Below are 20,507 nucleotides of genomic sequence, written 5' to 3'. Positions count from 1 at the left end.
ATAGAAGCTCAAATAACTTCATCCGATATAGAACTCACTTAGACGCCATTAGTCACACGTTGACGCAAAGCCGCGTTGGGGGTCCAGCGCGGAGAGAGAGACAGAGACAGAAAGAGGGAGATAGAGAGAGAGAGAGAGAGAGAGAGAGAGAGAGAGAGAGAGATATTTCGCAATTCCTTGATCATGTATGTTTTCGAAAATTAACAATGAATGCACGTACTGAACAGTAATCTACCCACATTCGCAATCATACTCTCAAAGTGATGTAAAAGGGGCGGTTTAGCTGTGATACTGAAATTGGGGGCCATGCTGTCACATCAATGGCAGGTGCTGAACTTAGTGTAAAATTCTTCGCACTATCAAGTCTGTTGCTTAATATTACAGTACATCGAAGGTGTCTTTTCCATCACAGCCGCGCATCAGTTACCACATAATGATTGAGTGACATAGCTTGTTTGTGTTGGGGGAGAAGTTTAGTGTGTGGGAGACAACTTCTGGGGGTTGCTAGCAGCTAATCAGCGTCGCGTAAATGAGTGCAAAATTACGAATAACTCGAAATGGAACGCCGAGCCATCACCTGTTCCGTCACGGCGACATATGAACTTAAATGTAGAGGTCATGATAGACTTTCGCACGGTAGTTTGGAAACTCTCCACAATGCTGCCAAACTCTTCTCGTTTCCATATTTTGTAAGTGAGTTTTATTTTAAAATAATTCAGTGTTATGCTATCCGCGGTAAGAATATGATTTACATAGTGTGGTGTCTAGTTTTCTGTGAGAGGTCGTGGATCAGAGCGTCTTAATGCCACTTTAGAATCTGACATAGAGGTCGAAGTCGTGGCAGAAAAAAAAATGTTTGGCAGTGTACAAAGCACGTTAGAAAACAGTGTCTCAAACAACTAAACAGGGCCACAGTGGGCGTTTCTTGCAATTTACAGTATAGTACGTGGGATACGATCATTCTCCTAGAGTAGAGGTGAGCAAACTTTAAACTACCCTCAGTAGTGTATCAATAAGTGCGTATTTAATAGCTTTGTTCGACACAGGGAGCAGTAGCAAAGGAGCAGTTTGAGGGGTAAATTCAGTGAGGGGCGAAGTATGCCGTTAGGGCTGCACGCTGTGCTATTCTGGGAAGCATTGCGAAATCTCTCTCTCTCTCTATCTCCCTCTTTCTGTCTCTGTCTCTCTCTCCGCGCTGGACCCCCAACGCGGCTTTGCGTCAACGTGTGACTAATGGCGTCTAAGTGAGTTCTATATCGGATGAAGTTATTTGAGCTTCTATAGTTGTTAATTTATGTCTGCTGGAGTAGGGGGTAGGGAATAGCGATGATAGGATGTTGGGCTTATAGATTAGAATTGACTTGGATCTGTAGTACTTGTATGTAGTTTGGGAACGCACAACAATGCGCGCATTTCCGCCGAATGGTCAAAACACGGTCCTGTCGCAGTAACTCAGTCCGCTTTGTTTCTAGACGGGCTACAGAAAGTGGTGGATATGGCTTTGCCCAACTTCTGCTCACTTCCGACTTAAAATGGAATGATCACATGCCCAAAGCTGTATAAATGGGAGCATTTGCAAGATGTGTAGGGACTGACTAAGACCATGTTGGATTTTTACTGTAGCAGATAGGTTCGAGAGAGGTGACTCGTTTCGGGATATGATTCACTTGTGGCTGTGATGCTTCTCAATGAGTCATCGCCTTTATCTCAGTGGATATATAACGGCACATCTGACATTGTATCGAGACAGAATACGTTACACATACTGGATAAATATCTAGCGGCGTGAGGGAGTTGCAAATACCGGTCACATACTGCATTCGTTAGCCGAATGACTTTCAAAATTCACCGGGCGGGTGTGTGATCACATTTGAGGATCAGGTTTATAAAGTGTAAATGTTTGTGTAAAGGAAATGTCTATGTACAATTTTAATATTTTTGGAACAGTGATTAAAATTTTTTGTTTTTAAAATTTAGTCTTAATCACACCACGTATGTTACAAGAAACATAGGTGATAGGTTTTGGTCCTATCACATGACCATCATCAGACCCATCGCATCCTTCGAAGATGGTAGGTGGACCACTCTTGTCAGCTGCTGTAGGGAGGGTGTGGATTTGACTGAGATAGCGAAGGGAAGAGTATGTCTAGTGCTAGGGAAGGTACAGGTATTTCCAGAGCCGCAGCGTTCAACAAGGTGTATTTCCAATACTTCGCTCATTGCCAAATACCGTTCAGTTGAGACCTAAATCATAACATTTAATATAATTATGATGATAGAAGAAATATGTGAGGCGTTTTCTAGAATGTGTTCGTGTATGCAAAGTCTGTGGTAGTATTGATTCGCGTTCATGCATTAATGGTAGCGGTCTTCCAAATGCAGAGGCCTGTTGGAGTGTAGGAATGTATGATAGTTTACTTCACCATGTTCTAGACGACAGAATAGCGAACTAAGTATGTGCTGGGGTGCTTTCGTGATCAAGTGTAGCTCTGAGAAGATGGGGCGTTTGCGGTGGAGCGTTATTCCCTCCCATCTAAATTGTTCAGTCGACTGCTTGTGCACATTTACTTAGTTGTGGGAATATGGATTGTGGTGTGTTGGACACACGTTTGGCTGTTCTCTAGACGTGTGAAAAGACCGTAGTTGGTTTGTAAACAATACTGATCATGTGGAATCTGTTAGATCACCGAATTCGGTATTCGAGAGTGCGAATGTCAGTTTACTCTACTTGTTTCTAGTTAGTCAATGGTTTACAGCATGCTGCGCCTCGCTAAAGTTTGTTGTTTGTGGAGAAATAATTTGCAGTCTATATCTTGTGCAATATGTTGCGTTAGCGATCAGGTGGCTAGTGCTGTATGCTTGATATCTAGAAGAAGGGCGAAAATTGTATAATATTATGGCGAAAATACAGGTGTTTGTGTAACCGACTAGTGTGGAGATGACTGTAGAAATGTGAGCAAGAAAGCGGAAACAGTAGAGCGTTTATGCCAAGGGAAAAGGAGCATGTCTTTGAACGTCTGTTCTGAGAGTTGCTTCTGTTCACTGATGTAAAGGGGGTGACTTGGTATGGTTGCGGATATGAATTGCATGTTTAATAGATCGAGACGGTACTCGGTGATATATTCCCTGGTTGGAGATCGGTTTGACGCTCCAATATTCTTGCTAGTATAGTATGTATTTGATGACTTGTAGACAAATTTCCAAAGATTAGTTGTTGGTGCAAAATGGTGATTAGTGTCAAATAGTTTAATACCACTGAGTGTAGCGTGTGTAGAAAGAATGAATAGGTTGGGGGTGTATAGATTGACGGAACTGTCTGTGCAGTTTAGCAATCTTTGCAAAATAACCGCTGGAAGTCCGACAAAGAAAAGGTGCATGGTGCTTCGATACCTGTGGCATAAGTAATTCGTCTGGTAAATTCGATAAGAGCGAATGAGAATGCTCGATTGACTGTGGTGGGATATAGAAGTGGTGAAAACATTTGTGTGTGTTGAGAGCAGGAAGGCTGCAGGTATGTCTGGGAGGAAGACGGGATAAGGCGATATACTGGTAAACAGGTTCTGTTAGGGTGAGAATTTCCATGCATACAAGCTGAGGCATGAAGAAAGCAGGCGTTAACTGTTTCTGGGACAGTATACAATTCCCGAGAGATTGACTTGGTTTTTTTTTTTTTTTTTTTTTTTTTTTGGAAGGTTGGGAAGGTTGTTAGATGAGTTATTGGAAGGTGGGGAGGGTTGTTAGATGAGTTTGTAATTATGTGCATCATGCACTTGGCGGTGTTGCGTCGGTCATGCTGGGGGGGGAGGGGGGCGGGTACGTGCGATTGAGCGCGTGTGTTAACACGCTATATGCTGTTCTGCATTCAATGGAAAAGAAAAGTGGCGCCTGGACATGCCTCGCATATGAGACTGGCGTGAACGCTCTTCGGAGTGCTATGACAGTATAACGGTGACTGTATAGAGGAATGCAACTTTCACCGGTGTTCGGTGGCGGTGGCTGGCCGGTCGCGCCAGGAGCTGTCTCTGGGTGAACACGTATTTGGATAGGAATTTCACGGACGTGGAGTATGAATACCTCATGTTTGCGGAAGCCGAGCAGGGACCCGTGTGCGGATTGACGGCTGTCAGGCGTGTGACTTTGTGGGGGAGAGGGTGTGGTGGTGGGTGCATATGGGCGTCTGTTGTGTTATTTTGTGAGCGGCCCTGTAGGCCGTGCCATGCGTTATTTGGACAGTTTACGAGTACTGAGCGTGTTTCCAGATATGTGTACTGCATTATTTAGGAGCAGTTTGGTATTGTGTATTGAAATTAGGAGTTGTTTGCGTGTCTGCAGACTGTCCATTGTGACGTCAAGCACATAAGGGTGGATGTTTTGTATCAGTGTGATGGATGTATTCGATCGCTAAAGAAAATGTTTGAAACTTAATAGAGTGAACTCCTTCTTTACTCCCCCCAGCAGCCCTGAGCAGGCTGAGTCGTTTTCCCTCACAATCTTGATTTACGTCACGAAACGGACAACAGTGTCGTAGACCTCGTGGAGAGCACATTGTTTACCACCATCACGGATAACTATACTTCCATCATCAGCTGGTGTCACTGTGGCGTCCTCGGCGAGGAAATGTACTAAGATCGTTGGGGTCTGGAGCTTGTGGTAAACACGCTAGGTTGCGCCACCTTAGATTACGCTACTTGCGTCACTATAGCGTCCTCTAGTTGCATCGATATGAACTAAGTCAGTTGGGCTATGGACTCTGTGGCGAATACCCTTCGTGGTGGCGTTGCCTCTAATTGTTTACACAATGGCTGATGTATGATTTCGGCACTTGGCGATTAGCAAGCAGAGTCTTTTACATGGATTATTATTTTGAAAATTTAGGAGTTGTTTGGCTACATGGATGTAAATGCTGTGCATTGTTTATCAGTGGTTCGCATGTCTGTAGGCTGTGCGAGGTGTTATTTTTGACGGTTTACAATTAGCGAGAGTGAGTGTAGAGCTTTATACATGAGTTATGTAGGAGTGGTTTGCAAGTCTGTATGCTGTGGGGCATGTCAAAGTGTGTGTTCTGTGATACTTATACTCCACCCTTAAATAAATTGCTTGCAAATAAATATAGTACACTCCTTCCTCCCTCCATCAGCCTAGTGTGGGCTGAGTCCTTTTACCACCTGCACATAGGAAGAAGTGCCGGTCTGGCCACTTTGGTTAGTGGGGTTGGTGGTGAGCTTCGTTTGCAGCAATTTTCTTATGTTGGTAGCGAAAACGCAAGTGAGCTTTATTTACTGGCAGATTTCACACTTGGCGCCTGATTATAGGAGGAAGTGGCAGTTGGGTGGCTGAGGTTAGTACAAGTGTCCTTTCTTTATGTGCAGTTTTCTTAGGTTGGTAGCAAATGCACAAGTGATCTTTCTTTACTGCCAGAATTCAAACTCAGTGAGGGTTCCTAGGAAGAGGTTGCGGTCTGGTCCTTGAAAGTAGTTGAAAGTAGGTAGTTGAACACCTTTTCATACCTATATGAAATTGTAAATTGAATTATTTAATATGATTAAAATTGAAATGGAATTAAGTACTTAGGTAATTCATAGGTCAGATGCACGATGTGGGCATTAGCATATTTACAGAAGGCTATGTCGGATGGTCGCAGTTCAGTGAGGTGTCACAAGGGAAAGCGGATGTCATAGTGGCGTCCTGTGGTGCAGTCGGTATGAAGTAGACTCTGGACCTCGTGGTGGTGGACACAGTGGGTGCAGCCGTCTTGAATAACGGTACATGCATCATGTCCTGATGTAAGGGTGGCACCCTTGGCTGATGAGAATGTCAACTAAGCCAGTTGGAGTTTGGACCTCGTGACCAACATGCCTGCATGATATTGTTTAAATAATAATAAAGACAAATCTGGTTTCCCTGTCATTTTTGTGCTGGAATTTGAACTTCCCGCCATTTCCTGGGGGGGGGGGGGGTTAGGTCAGTGGAGGTAGGCCAAGTGTACAATCTTACGCAACATGGTGGATACACTAGGTGCAGCCATCTTGATTGACGTCATGGTCGCCATCTTGGATAGCGTCACAGTGGTGCTCTCTGGTGGCGACGATATGTACTAAGTATGTCCAGATCTCGTGGTGAATATGCTGGGTGTGGCCATCTTAGATTAGATCACAGATGAGAGTGCCCTCTGCTGGTGGTGCTGTGTACTAAGTCAGTTGGAGTACTGACCTTGTGGTGAACACACCTGCATGGAATTGTTTTAAACAAAGTCTTATGTCCATGTCTTTTTCCCACGAATCTGTAGTAGATGGTGGCAGTATGGTGAATGAGGTTAGTACAAGTGTCTATTCTTCTGCGCCATTTTGTTAACTTAATAGAGATATGGGAATCGAATTTTGTTTACAACCATAACCAAAAGTTGATGCCAGTTCGTAGGAAGAGGTGGCGGCTGGGTGACTTAGGGTAGTGGAGGTAGGCCAAGTGAGCTATTTTCATGCGATTTTCTTTGCTTAGTAGAGATGCATTATCCTGTTGTAATTTGAACTTCCCTCCATTTTCTAGGTGTTGTGGGGTTAGGTTAGTGGACATAGCCCAATTGACCTTCTTCCCATCATTTTCGTGGTGTGACACATTAGCCTGCTGGAATATGAATTCCCCGCCAATTTTTTTCTGGAGGGTTAGGTTAGTGGAGGTAGCCCAATTGAACTAGCTACCCTCCAAAATTCAAACTTCCCGCCAAAATGCGCCATCTTGAATGATATCATGCATTGTTGCCAACTCTACATGACGCATCTTGGATGACGTCATCGTCGCCATCTTGATTAAATTTGGCAACAATGGGATGTGGGGCAGAACATACTTTGTCCCACTACTGATAGTGGCCACTGGCTCGACGTACTTGCCTTTTTAAAGTATTTAACTGCTTCTCCACTTGATCACTTCAAGAAGTTCAGTTAACTTGAACTTCCTATTATATTTGGACAGATCTTGAGTCAACGTTTTTCTCATGAAACTATTAGGTTGGTGCATAAGTTCGTGGCGTTATTGTTTTGTGAATTGGTTTTCCGGTTCCTGTAGCTTTATTTATCGACTGCTATTTTTATTTGTAGTTTACTGTTGCTATTTGAGTTTACATATTGTCATTTTGTCATTTGGAGATAGTGAGTGGTGCTCTGGAAGCTAGGAAACAGAGCGCCAACATTTCCGACATATTCTTCTGTTTCAGTTCGGTAGAGGGTAATAGCAGCAGAGACAGCCAGAAAAATACGCGCCGTGTGTGGGGATAGTGCCTTTGGTTAGACACGGCCAGAAAATGGTTTTCTCATTTTTACATTAGTGATTCTTTACGTTTAGGAAGGCCTGCAGAGTTTGATGAGGGTAGGTTAAACGCATTAATCCACAATCATCCATGTCAGTGTTCTCGAGAACTGGCAAATTGGACAAACTCTGATCATTCCACCATCGTGTGACATTTTCATGCAGCGCAGAAGGTTCATAAATCAGGTGTATGGGTACAGCAAGTCCTAAGCCAAAATCACAAAAATTTTCAGGTGGCTATGTGGTATCACTGCCAGACACCACACTTGATAGGTGGTAGCTTTTAAATCGGCCGCGGTTCGCTAGTATACGACGGACCCGTATGTCGCCACTGTCAGTGATCGCAGACCGAGCGCCACCACACGGCAGGTCTCGAGAGACATACTAGCACTCGCCCCAGTTGTACGGACGACTTAGCTAGCAATGCAACACTGCAGAGAAGATAGTTAGAATACCCTTCAGCTAAGTCAATGGCTACGACCTAGCAAGGCGCCATAGCAATTGATAGTTATCGTATGAAGCATGTCTCATCAAGAACGATGTATTCAAATGATGGATTAAAGTTAAGTATTCCAGAAGCTACATACTTTTCTTTATAGCATTCATTACGTATCCTGTTTCAGACCTCACGCCATCCTGCGTGAGCTTATAGCGTGCATTTCGGCTTCCTCAAACAACACGGTGTTGGCACTTCTGCCAACACTTCATATTGGCGACTAGTCTCAAAAGAGGCTTTAGCGTTCGTATTGCTCTAATTTACTTGTGTCATGGCTTCGCCACAATCTCCAGATGTACTGTCCCAATTTTATCGCTTGCAGAATCAGCAGACCCAGGCGTTATTGGATGCCCTTGGACAGCTCGTCCAGGGTCAATGTGCAATGCAAAACAATGCGGCCGTCGCCGCTTCACCGCTACCGCAGCCACAACATGCTGTTGCACCCCAGTTTCGTCCATTCGATGCGGAAATGGAAACATGGACGGAGTGGTCACGCCAATTTGGATTCCATCTCGCCGCCTACAGAATTCAAGGTAATGAGCGGCAGCCTCACTTATTGTCTTGTGTCGGCGTGCAAACGTACCGTGTGATAGTGAAATTATTTCCCCGACGCGACGTGGCAACTCTGTACTACAAAGAAAATTTGTCTGCTTTAGATGCCTATATCAAGGAATCAGTCAATGTAGTTGCAAAACGGTATACGTTCTTTCGTACAAAACGTACGGCCGGTCAAACTAATCGGGAGTGGGTTGAACCGTTGCAAGGCCTTACAAGGGATTGTGCTTTAGAGTGTGAATGTGGACTCCCTTATTCAGATACTATGGTGCGTGATGCCATTGCACAGAACGTTTCTGATGTTCGTATACGGGAGCAAATTTTGAAACTAGTCAATCCCTCCCTTCAACAAGTGACAGACATATTGGATAGGCAAGACACACTTGACTTTGCTCAGGAATCATTTGCAACTTCGCCAGCTGTGTGTCACATTAACCGGCCCGCCGGGCGAGCTGCACGGAATGGTAAACAGCCCTCGCGCACGTCCGCGCAGCCACGTGTGCGGCGCAAACATGCAAATGCAGTGAAATCATGCCCGCGGTGTGCTACTAGACATTCGCGTGAGAATTGCCCGTCACGCCAAGCTATTTGCTTTTTCTGTAATAAAAAAGGACATGTTCAGAGTGTTTGCCAGAAAAAGTTCAGATCGGACACTAAAAACCATTCCAGGCCCTTTGCTTCGCGCCGGAATCGAACCAAGAATACTCAGGCTCGTGAACCTTCGCCCATGGACATTCGTGTAGTTAATTCCACTCCGTCCAGTGCTACTCTCTCTAACAGTGACTGTGTGCGTCCCACAAAAAGTGTGCGTCGACGTCGCCGGAAATCACGTCAATGTCTGTTCACATTGCACGAGACAGTCGCTCTTGTCGTCAGCAGGACAATAAACTTTTTGTTGGCTTGGACATTAATGGCAACGTGATACCATTCCAGCTCGATACCAGAGCTGCAGTTTCATTGATCAATAAAGACACGTACAAACAACTGGGCAAACCTCCGTTGCGTGCCGCAAATGTTAAGTTAAGTAGTTATTCCGGTCAGAATATCCCTGTGTTAGGACAGTGCAGCCTTCTTGCAACATACAAGGGACAAACAAAACTTGTGTCATTTTACATTCTTCGTTCTTCTTCTGCAGTGAACTTGTTTGGTTTAGATTTATTTCAGTTGTTTAACTTGTCAATAGTCAATCAGGTCCTCTCAGTGAATCAGACTGTGCCTTCTGCCAGTGTTTCTCGTCTATGTGAAGAATTTGCTGACATTTTTGCACCGGGCCTTGGTTGCGCTACGAACTATGAAGCACATTTGGAACTGAAAGTAAACGCGCAACCAAAATTTTTCAGAGCGGGCAATGTTCCCCACGCATTGCGTGATGAGGTCGCAAGAACATTACACGATTTGGAATCACAAGGTGTGATTGAACGTGTGCAGGCTTCTCTCTGGGCCTCACCCTTAGTAATTTTGCCAAAACCTTCCGGAAAACTGAGACTTTGTGTGGACTTCAAGGCAACAGTGAATCCACAACTAGTGATTGCAACTTATCCTTTACCCCGCCCGGAAGATCTTGTTGACAAACTGTGCCCGGGTCAATATTTTTCTAAGTTGGACCTAGCAGATGTGTACTTGCAAATACCGGTGGACGAAGAATCCCAGCGCGTCTTGGTGGTTAACACGCATCTTGGTTTGTATCGATTCAAAAGACTACCATTCGGGTGTGCATCCGCCCCTGCATTGTTTCAGCAGTATCTACAAACTCTTTGTGCGTCGGTACCTACTGCAGCAAACTATCTGGACGATATTGTGATCTTCGGAAAGACAGAAGAAGAACATTTAGCTAACCTCCAAACATTATTTCAGGTCTTGCGACAAAATGGTCTTCGCTTGCGGAAGAACAAATGTGTGTTTTTTTCTCGTGACTTACCATATTTGGGACATATAATCAATGCCCAAGGCATACATCCGACTCCAGAGCACCTCCGTGCCATACAAGACTTACCTTCGCCGCCGATTTTTAAGCAGCTACAGAGTGTGCTGGGTAAAATAAATTACTATCAGTGTGCTGGGTAAAATAAATTACTATCATCGCTTTCTGCACAATGCCTCTTCCATTTCAGCTCCGCTTCATCGCTTACGCCGTAAAGGTGTTCCGTTTGTCTGGACGACGGAATGCGAACGCGCCTTTCGCCAGTTGAAATCGGCGTTGCTTTCAAATACTTGCCTTACGCCATTCGATCCCCAGAAACCCCTTTTGTTGATGGTAGATGCATCTGATTTCGGGATCGGTGCTGTGTTTGCGCACAAAGATGGATCGCATGATCGCCCTATTGCCTTTGCGTCCAAATTGCTCTCATCTGCGCAAAGAAATTATTCACAGATCGAGAAAGAAGCTTTGGCTCTCGTCTCTGGTGTTACAAAGTTTCACGATTTCTTGTATGGTCGTCACTTTACCATCATCACAGACCACAATCCTTTGACATCGCTTTTTCATCCGAACAAGCCTGTACCTCCACGTACAGCGCACAAATTCATTCGCTGGTCTATTTTCCTCTCGCAGTACCGCTACGATATCCTGTATTGGTCCACTGCTAAGCACGGAAGCGCCGATGCGTGGTCCCGTTTGCCTGTTGCTGAGGATAGAGCATTCGATTCCTCCGAACTTGCTTGCATGTTCATTGATGCGGACACCGATGACGTGGTCGAATCGTTTCCGATTGATTTTCGTCGTGTAGCTACAGCCACAGCTGCTGACCTTGTCCTTGCTACAGTTTTGCGTTTTGTTGCTACGGAATGGCCCTTGTCAAAGTCGCGGATCGAGGATCCGTTGGTTCGCCGATTTTTTGCTCACAGGGAGAGACTTTTTGTACGACGTGGTGTTTTGCTGTTGCGTTCTGATAATGATCAGTCCAGAGTCGTGGTCCCACGTTCGTTGCAGTCCTCTGTCTTACGGCTTCTCCACCAAGGCCATTGGGGTCTTGTGAGAACGAAACAACTTGCTCGTCAGCACTGTACTTGGTTCGGAATCGATGCTGCGATTACGAATATGTGCTCTTCTTGCATGGCGTGTGCCGAACAACAATCCGCACCACCGCGGAAATTCTTTACATGGCCGAAAGCCACTTCCCCTTGGCAACGCTTGCACATCGATTTTGCTGGTCCATTCTGGAATGCTCGATGGTTGGTTGTGGTCGATTCATTCAGTAATTTTCCTTTTGTTGTCCGGATGTCTTCCACGACGTCATCTGCCACCGTCCAAGCGTTATCCGCTATCTTTTGTATTGAAGGTTGCTTGGGGGCTTAATTATATAAAATGCAAATATTTTTAGTAGCTGACTGTACGGTTACGCAGTCTCGTAAACGGTTGGCCCTGACTAGTTTTAGTACGCAATCTGACTGCATAGAATAACAACAAAGAATGGAATGAAATTTTCCGTTAACACAATTAATTAAGTCCTCAGCAGCTATAAAACCAACGCAACAACAAAGCACAAGTGTAACTGTTCTGTGTGCGGAAGTGTGATTCAACGTACACATCTGGCACGGTTCTTCTTCAATAAGACAAGAAATTTTAAATGTAATTTATACTGAAGTAATTTTAAAAAAATAGAAATACTATAATTGCGCAAGAAAACCAGAATTACACTCTAATACAAGAACACAAGCCAGATGCTTTGTTGACTGAACCTGTAATGACGCATTATTTAAGACATGGAAATAATGAAAAAAAAGGGAATATTTTACCTTCATATATACTGACGAAAAGCACTCTGATCATTACAATATCTCCATTCGAACAACATCTGCTGTCTAGCCCATCAAACAACTGCATAAAACATGGAACAAGCACTCTCTACTACAATATATCAACACCGACTCATTACTACCACATCTCAACAAGCACTCTCCACCATGACTTCTCGACAAGAACTCTTCACTACGACATCTCAGCAAGCACTGACTACTACGAGTTCTCGACAAGCACTGCCAGTGGAGGCGGCGGAATAATACTCTTGAATAATACTCTTTGGCGCAATCTCTGGCGCTGTGGCTCAGTGTAGCCACCTTTCATATGCCCCTCCTCCACGGGCCAGAATTTGATGGTATTTTTGCCAGCATTGGTGGTGAAATACCACCAAAGTCGTCCACAAAAATACAGACAAAAATAAAAGATAATATTAATACGTAAATATCACATAATTAGATAAAATTTTGGCTTTGCACTGACCTTTCAATAACCTAATATATAAAATACAGTAAGCAACACAAATTCTTTCATACATGTGACTTTACATAATAGTTCACACAATACACAAAAAATCAGTTTATACAAATGTTCACATAAAATGCTTTCAATGATTAGTTCCAGCAGTAGCACCCAGCAATGGTCAACAGGTGCAGACACCAACAAGTGACATCATTCAGCAGAAGCAGTTCCATTGGTGGCACTCAGCAATGTTGAGCAAGTACAGACACCAACAGGTGATATCTTTTCAGTAGAAGCAGTCCATCAGTGGCACCCAGCATTGTTGAACAGGTGCAGACACCAACAAGTGACATTATCTCAGTAGAAGCAGTCCGTCAGTGGCACCCAGCAATGTTGAGCAGGTGCAAACAGCAACAGGTGATATTATTTCAGTAGAATCAGTTCCATCGGTCACACCCAGTAATGTTGAGCAGGTGCAGACACCAACAAGTGACATTATTTCAATAGAAGCAGTTCCATCAGTTGCACCCAGCAATATTGAACAGGTGCAGACAGCAACAAGTGACAACATTTCAGTAGAAGCAGTTCCATCTGTTGCACCCAGCAATGTTGAACAGTTGCAGACACCAACAAGTGACATTATTTCAATAGATGCAGTCCATCAGTGGCACCCAGTAATGTTGACAGGTGCAGACACCAACAAGTGACATTTCTCAGCAGAAGCAGTTCCATTAGTGACACCCAGCATTGTTGAACAGGTGCAGACACCAACAAGTGACATTATTTCAGTAGAAGCAGTTCATCAGTGGCACCTATCAATGAAGAGCAGGTCCAGACAGCAGTCCATAATATTCACTATCACTAATCACACTGTTCATCAGAGTTTATAAACAGAAATTAAACATGTCCTAGTGGCACCAATCATGTAGAAAAAGTGCAAGTAACAGTCCATAATATTCACTATCACTAATCACACAGTTCATCAGCAGAAATTAAACATTTCTAAGTGTCACACATCAATGTTGAACAGGTGCAGGAGTGAACAACAGTTTGAATGCACACACAATTGCTTTTACAAAATTATTCTTAATGCTCTTACACTAAACATACAAATTATAATAAACACACAAATGATATCAGATAATTGTCACCTTAACTATTACGAATACACAAATATCAGTAAACCTATAATATTTATGGGTGTCAGTGCAAGCCACAACAAGAAAGTAAAATAATATTTAGGAGATAAGTCGGTACCACTTATCTGGGATTAGGAAGGGAAAACACACAAAACACACTCACTCATCTTTCATCCACATTAAGTACTACTGTGTAATTGAATAGTGTTAACTGTGTAAATGCAATTCTGTCAAAATTTGATGTTCATCATGTGTATCAAGTAGTAGTGGCAGCAATGTATAACAGTCAATAATAGTTAGTCAACATCATAGTCATCATGTCAAGACCAACGTTTGCCAAGCCAGATCAAAATGTATGGTTGCTGAACAACTGTCAGTGAGCCAAGATATGCAATTACTTCCTCTCTCCAAAAAAAAAAAAAAAAAAAAAAAAAAAAAAAAAAAAAAAAAAAAAAAAAAAAATGTACTGCTTATTGATTTAACAAAGTGTGTGTACAATCTTCCTTCCACTTTAGTGTTTTAGTCTGCTATCTTCATCCTCCTTGTTCCATAAAACCAACAAAAAAAATATGCTCCTCACTTACTTTACCTCTTATCCACCAAAACTCCAATAATCATTAGCATCACATAATCTCAATACTTCAATAATACCTCTTACGTCGATACATATAAATCTTATCACCAATATCATTTACCTTACCTCTTGTCCACCAAAACTCCAATAATCATCAACTTCACACATTCTCAATACCTCAATAATACCTCTTCAATACGTCGATACATATAAACCTTATTACCAATATCATTTCACTTCCAAAGCAACTCTTTCCTCTAGTCAGTCTCCTCGAACAAGTACAGATGAAATCCTAATGCAAACTTCAATTTATCATCCCATACAATCCGAAGACAAAATGTCCACACACAACCTCTGTGTAATCCATCTGACCCAAATCTTCTACTCATTATGAATTATAAAATACATTTTGGTTACCTTGTCCATCATTAAACAAAAGAAATGCATACATGACCTCTAACTGACTTTAGTTCGAATAACTGTCAGTAATTAAGTACGATTACGGAGTGTGAATGATCATAATATTTCACAGTGTGTACACCACTTCAAGAATCATGGCAGAAGCAAACATGTGGAGTATTTTTTTGTGTCAAGTGTCACTTGCTATTTCAATTGCTCACGAAGAATGCAGTGTAATAACTGTCAATGGTCTAAACCTAGTGTTGGTATGTCATGTTGTTAGCTTCCTTTATATTAGCACAAATTTATACAGCTTCCATAAAACCTCCAGCTCATGTGACTTCTATGAAGTTTCTTGTACTAATGTCGTTCGTCGAATTACAGCAGTTCATTTTCTTATCTTAAAAATATAAGGCACTGAGCGTAAGCAAAACATGCAACAGCGAGTAAATATACCAGTAGAGAACAGAATGTCAACAAGTGGATGCAGCACAATTCCTACCATGAGGCTCAGCCAAGCAAACAATCTAAAATTAATACCATAGTGTGACCTAAACTCTATGTTCGTACACAGTATATCAGCATTTCTATATACCAAATTAAAGAGTAGTTATGACAACAAACAGAAATGTATAAATATGCAATCCATACGCAAAGCAGCAAATATGTATCTTACATAATAAACAGGTCATTAGCATCATGTCAGCATAAGCAAATAAATGTTCATATGTAATCTTAATAAGTAAACATGAAGGCGCAAGCAGATAAATCACAAAGTATAACCTACATACATAACCACATCAGCACAATTAATCAGGTGACAATTATAATTTAAATAAATAAGCACAGCAGGCACATAAAAAAATAATGTGACATCAGTGAAAAAGCATAGCAGCCAAGCGATGCATAATATACATAAGTAACAACCCTGTTCATTAATCAATCATTGTCAAAATCAGTTAATGTACGCAAGCACGTCGCTTCGCAAGTAACTTCATAGAACATAAAATTTAGCACAAAGTATGAATCACGTAATCGCGAGCAGCAAATTACGTCTAAAGTACGTACCTAAGTGGATATATGTTTCCTGAAAAATAAACTCAATTAATAGTTACCTTTTTAGTTTATTACTTTTTTCTTCGAAATTATATTCTTCCTGAAATTTTCTCGATAGCAAGTCCTCTTAACGTCGGACAGACACAGAATTTACCTGAAGTTCTTAAATATTTTATACAACCGTATCCTGAAAAAAACTGAACGTTAATAACATAATTAATCAAGTCACTATAGCTTTATACTGAATTTAATCGGAGAAATTAGACTGTGTATTTGTTTACGGCTGTCAGTGCATTCGCACTGAGCGCTCGATCAGCTGTAGGCGCGTGACGTAGGAAGTAATTGTTAGCGGTATAGCGTCCCCAGTGCCATATTACGAAAAGACTTTAAATTATTTTTAAAGAAGACATTCATAATTTGTAAGAGATTTTTTTTTTCATGTAGCCTTAAAATAATAATTTCTCTGTGTAGGTTTAGATTGCAAAGAAATAATTTATGACAGAATGATCTAAAGAGACGCCCAGTTACACTCTTTTGTTAATTTTTTAGTCGACCTTACTTCTTCGCTTGTCTTGAATGTGTCTAGAGGGACATCTTGCGTGTGCTGACAAATGTAAGCATATTTGTATGAGTTAAGCATATAATATACCGATTTAATATTATTGTGTACTTTTAATTTGTAAGAGGTGATCCCGATTTCATGTCCGCCTTCCTTGAATTAATCTGCATTCAAGTAAATTACAGCTCAACAATCGCAGCGGCCGATGCAGCCAACGACGCCATTACGTGGCGAATTTAACTTATGAAAAATTAGCGGAAGCGGAAAACTCGCCCGCTATTAGCATAATATTAATTTTTCTCCACAGCCGCACGAAGTTGCAGAAATACTTAGCTTTAAGATTCTTATTTTCAGTACCATAGCTGAGAGCCAGAGCCAGGACTTCGACTACAATACAATGGTCAACGGAGGTAAGAAAAATACTCTCGCGCGTGTGTGGGCCGCAATTTTAATTAATAACTAAAGATTTCTTGCTTTAAAGTGAACTGACTAGCCGAGTTTATTACATTGTTCAACTTAAATATCATTTTTATTAAGGCCCACCACGTAAGTCGGCAACAATCAAAAAATAATAATAATAATAACATATATATTAAATTACGACGGCCGACGGACGCGAGATTGGCGCCGCAACTTTGGGGCCCGATTAATATGATTCTATTGTAATGAATGTAATTATGTATGTGTCTAATTGTTGTAAAATATTAATGCTTGTATGAATTCTTTTACATGTACAACAACAAAACCACACCCTGAGGAGATCTGGAGAGGAAAAAGTGTAGAAAAGAAAAAGGATTGCGAGAAAGAAAAATAAGTAAGGTAAGGCCTATTGTGCAAGTATCCTGTGTAGCTCTGTGCGGAATATCGAACCCATGTACACATGAGATACCTTCGGTGTTTTGTGTATTTATGTGTTTATTTTTGGAGGGATAATTATTCGTTTTGTGTATTTATGTGTTTATTTTTGGAGGGGATAATTAATCGTGTGTGTATCAGTGTTAAAGATTCGTCAGTGGCTTAAAGTGAATTTAGTATGGGTAAGATAGGACAACCTAAAGCATCCGTACCAGAAGAACAAAATTCTGTTAATATGGAAAGTGAGGATCATTTGCAATATGTAAACGAGTCCCAAGCCACCGCCTCGGATAACATAATTTCCGGAGCGGGGGGCGAGGATCTGTGGACGGTGAATGACGCTCCACAGCAGAATGGGAATAGAGTAACAACTCCACTGCCTGGGCAGGGGGGCCAATCGAGTGCTAGATTAAGCGGGGCACCAGTATGCTCACCGATTGCAGACCCATTTGCAGAATTTCTGCGCAGGTTAGAAGAAAGAGATAGGGAAAGAGATCAGAAACTGGCTCAGATGCTACGTGAGCAAGAGCAGCGCAATGAAGCAAAACTAGATAGGATCCAAAGCGAACTAGCCGAGATGCGGGACGCGTGCAAAGAAATACCCGATCTTGTGCAAAGCTTAGCCGGCGAGATGCAAAAATTACAGATATCGCAGGCTAGGCTTGAAGACAATGTCCAGACTTTAACCAACCGCGTGGATAATGTGGAGATAGATGCACGGAAAAGTATTGACGCATATTTGGAAGTGCAAGCTCAAAAAGTAGAAAAAGAATTAAATGAATGGCTAGAAGTAAAGGATCGCGAGATATCTGCAAAGATTGAAAGCGATGTAAAAACAGCCGTAGAACAAGCGACTGCGGCCGCGAGTGTAAATACTGACGCTAGCGCTGCCGCACTACATGCCGAATTAACACAGATTAAGTCCCGTGTGACTGCGGAGTTGCCAAATTGGCAACAGGAGGTCGCGCGGAGACTGTCTGCGTTGGAAAGCAATGTAAACAGTGGCGGACAGATCATGAATCAGACTCCGCGTACTGATTACTATAATAACGCTGACGGTAGCCAGGGTGCGAGTGCGCAACCGCAACCTAATGCGAATTATGAGCACGAGCAACACGCGATACCGTGCAGCGCACATCACGAAGTGATGAATGTCCCAGAATGTAGCAATCAGATGTGTAAAAAAGAGGACAATGTAATAAAACACAGGACATTCCAACCCTTCAATAGCGAAAAACGAAATGTCCACCCTGTTGTATTTATTAAGAGCTTCAGGAATGTGTTTCCCAGGACATGGACGGAAAGACAAAGAATACAGTTCGTGGTCTCCTTTATTCAAGGTGACGCGGCACTGTGGGCCACCGACGTGTCCGAAAAATGTCTAACGATGCAACAGTTTGAAGGTGCATTCTTGCAAAAATTCTGGTCCGATAGCGTCCAAGAAAGACTACGAAAGGAGTTGTACAGTCCAGAAATGTACAATCCTAAGATGGGAACGTTACGCAAATATTTCGAAAAGTATATAAACAAAACCAGGTACTGGGACGAGCCAATGTCCGATCGTGACATAATCAGATTAATAAAAATGAAGTTGCCCAGTGAAATTAAAAGATATTTCATCAATGTGCCGGAATACGATATAGAACAATTCATGGAAATAGTGGATTCTGTTGACCTATTGATCGAAGATATGAAAACCGAAAACAAGTGGAACCATGCAGGCTATAATCAACACAAAGCCGATTACAATAGCAGCCACAGTAGTGGTAGTAAGTTAGTACCAAATGATAACGGGAATAGGCAAGAGCACCGGCAACAGAATCGAGGCACAAACAATGGCAATGGTTATAACAGCAACGGTTATAATCGTCAAAATCGAAAGAGACATCATGATGGACGCATGAGTAATGGATATAATGGTAACGGCAATCCGCAATGGCGCAACAACCGAAACCAGTGGCGTGGTCGTAACGAACCGACACCACAGTGGCAACAAAACACAGCGCCACAATGGAACGCCAACCCAGGTCCGTCACAGAATATGTTAGGGAGTTACAACCGACCACCGCAAAACCAGAGCCATACACAATATCAAAATACACCATCGGGGAGGCAGGGCGGCCAACCCAACAGTAGCAACAACAACAACCAGAACCACAATGTGAGGTTAGTGGAAGTGACAGACAACTGTCAACCCACTAATGCTCATCCGTTAAACTAAAGACAGCCACAATACGCTCTCCGTTGTTGGCTGCAGGATGGTGTAGTGAGGGCACATTCACGGATGACAGCCATAAACTTTGTATGCTGAGATACAATGAAGGAACAAAAATAGAAAAGGAACTTGTAGACATACCGCAGAAATGTAACCGAACCGACAAAAGTGTTGTGCAGGCTATATTGCAAGCAGATATGTATGGAGCACCAATACACATAATAGTCGATACCGGTGCGTCAACCAATGTCATGAGTGCAAATTTTTACAAGTACTTGAGTCAAAATAATAGAATACCAGTATTGCCAGTGAAGAATTGTCGTGTTACAGGTGCAATAGGTGCACAATCTCATATCATAAGGCACCAGGTGCAAGTCGAGTTTACGGTAGGAAATGAAGCAATGAAAAGCTCGTTCCTAGTAGTTAAGGGATTCGGTGTTGCTTGCATCCTGGGGATGGAATTTTTACGCCAGAGGGACGCAAAAATCGACCTCTTGTGCGGGGAAGTAAGCCTTATGAATGAGGATAGACGTGTAATTTTGCCGTTGTTGAGGACACGGGAAGTGCACGGTAAATATTGCCGGAGCTTTCAAACGAGATTCGAAGGAATACAGGTAATGAATTTATATTCTGACTTAAGTACAAGACAAGCATATTTTAAAGATTTTATTACTGAAGACAAAGAGGAAAAAAGGAAACTGATAGCCATGAAAGTTAGGGAGTCAGAACATTTGACTGAAGCACAACAAAACGAATTGACTCAGCTACTTACAGATTATGAGAATGTGTTTTCGGAAAAACCCGGTGTTATCGAGGGCTACACCTATAACATCGAAGTGGTACCTCATGATACTTTCTGTCACGCAAACTACACCATTCCGTGGTCAAATAAGGAGGCAGTTACCAAGGAAATGAGAAAAAAATACTTACAAAGACTTAAAGAAGTTCGCTCAGTAGAGCAACGTTTACATATGTGTAGTAGGTTAAGTTTAGAGTGTATTTTTTTTGTGTGTAAATGTTAAGATTTTAGTGTAACATTTAAAGACAATGAGGCACACAAGATTAGTGCGATTCAATTTTGTAGATGTTAAGGAATAATAGTATTTTTAAACAATTGCATTTTGAAAAAAAAATGAACGTAGGTTTAGGAATATGTTAAAAA

The sequence above is a fragment of the Schistocerca americana genome, chromosome 2, assembly GCF_021461395.2.
Source record: "Schistocerca americana isolate TAMUIC-IGC-003095 chromosome 2, iqSchAmer2.1, whole genome shotgun sequence".
NCBI classification, from domain to species: domain Eukaryota; kingdom Metazoa; phylum Arthropoda; class Insecta; order Orthoptera; family Acrididae; genus Schistocerca; species Schistocerca americana.
This window is presented reverse-complemented; position numbering follows the sequence as displayed.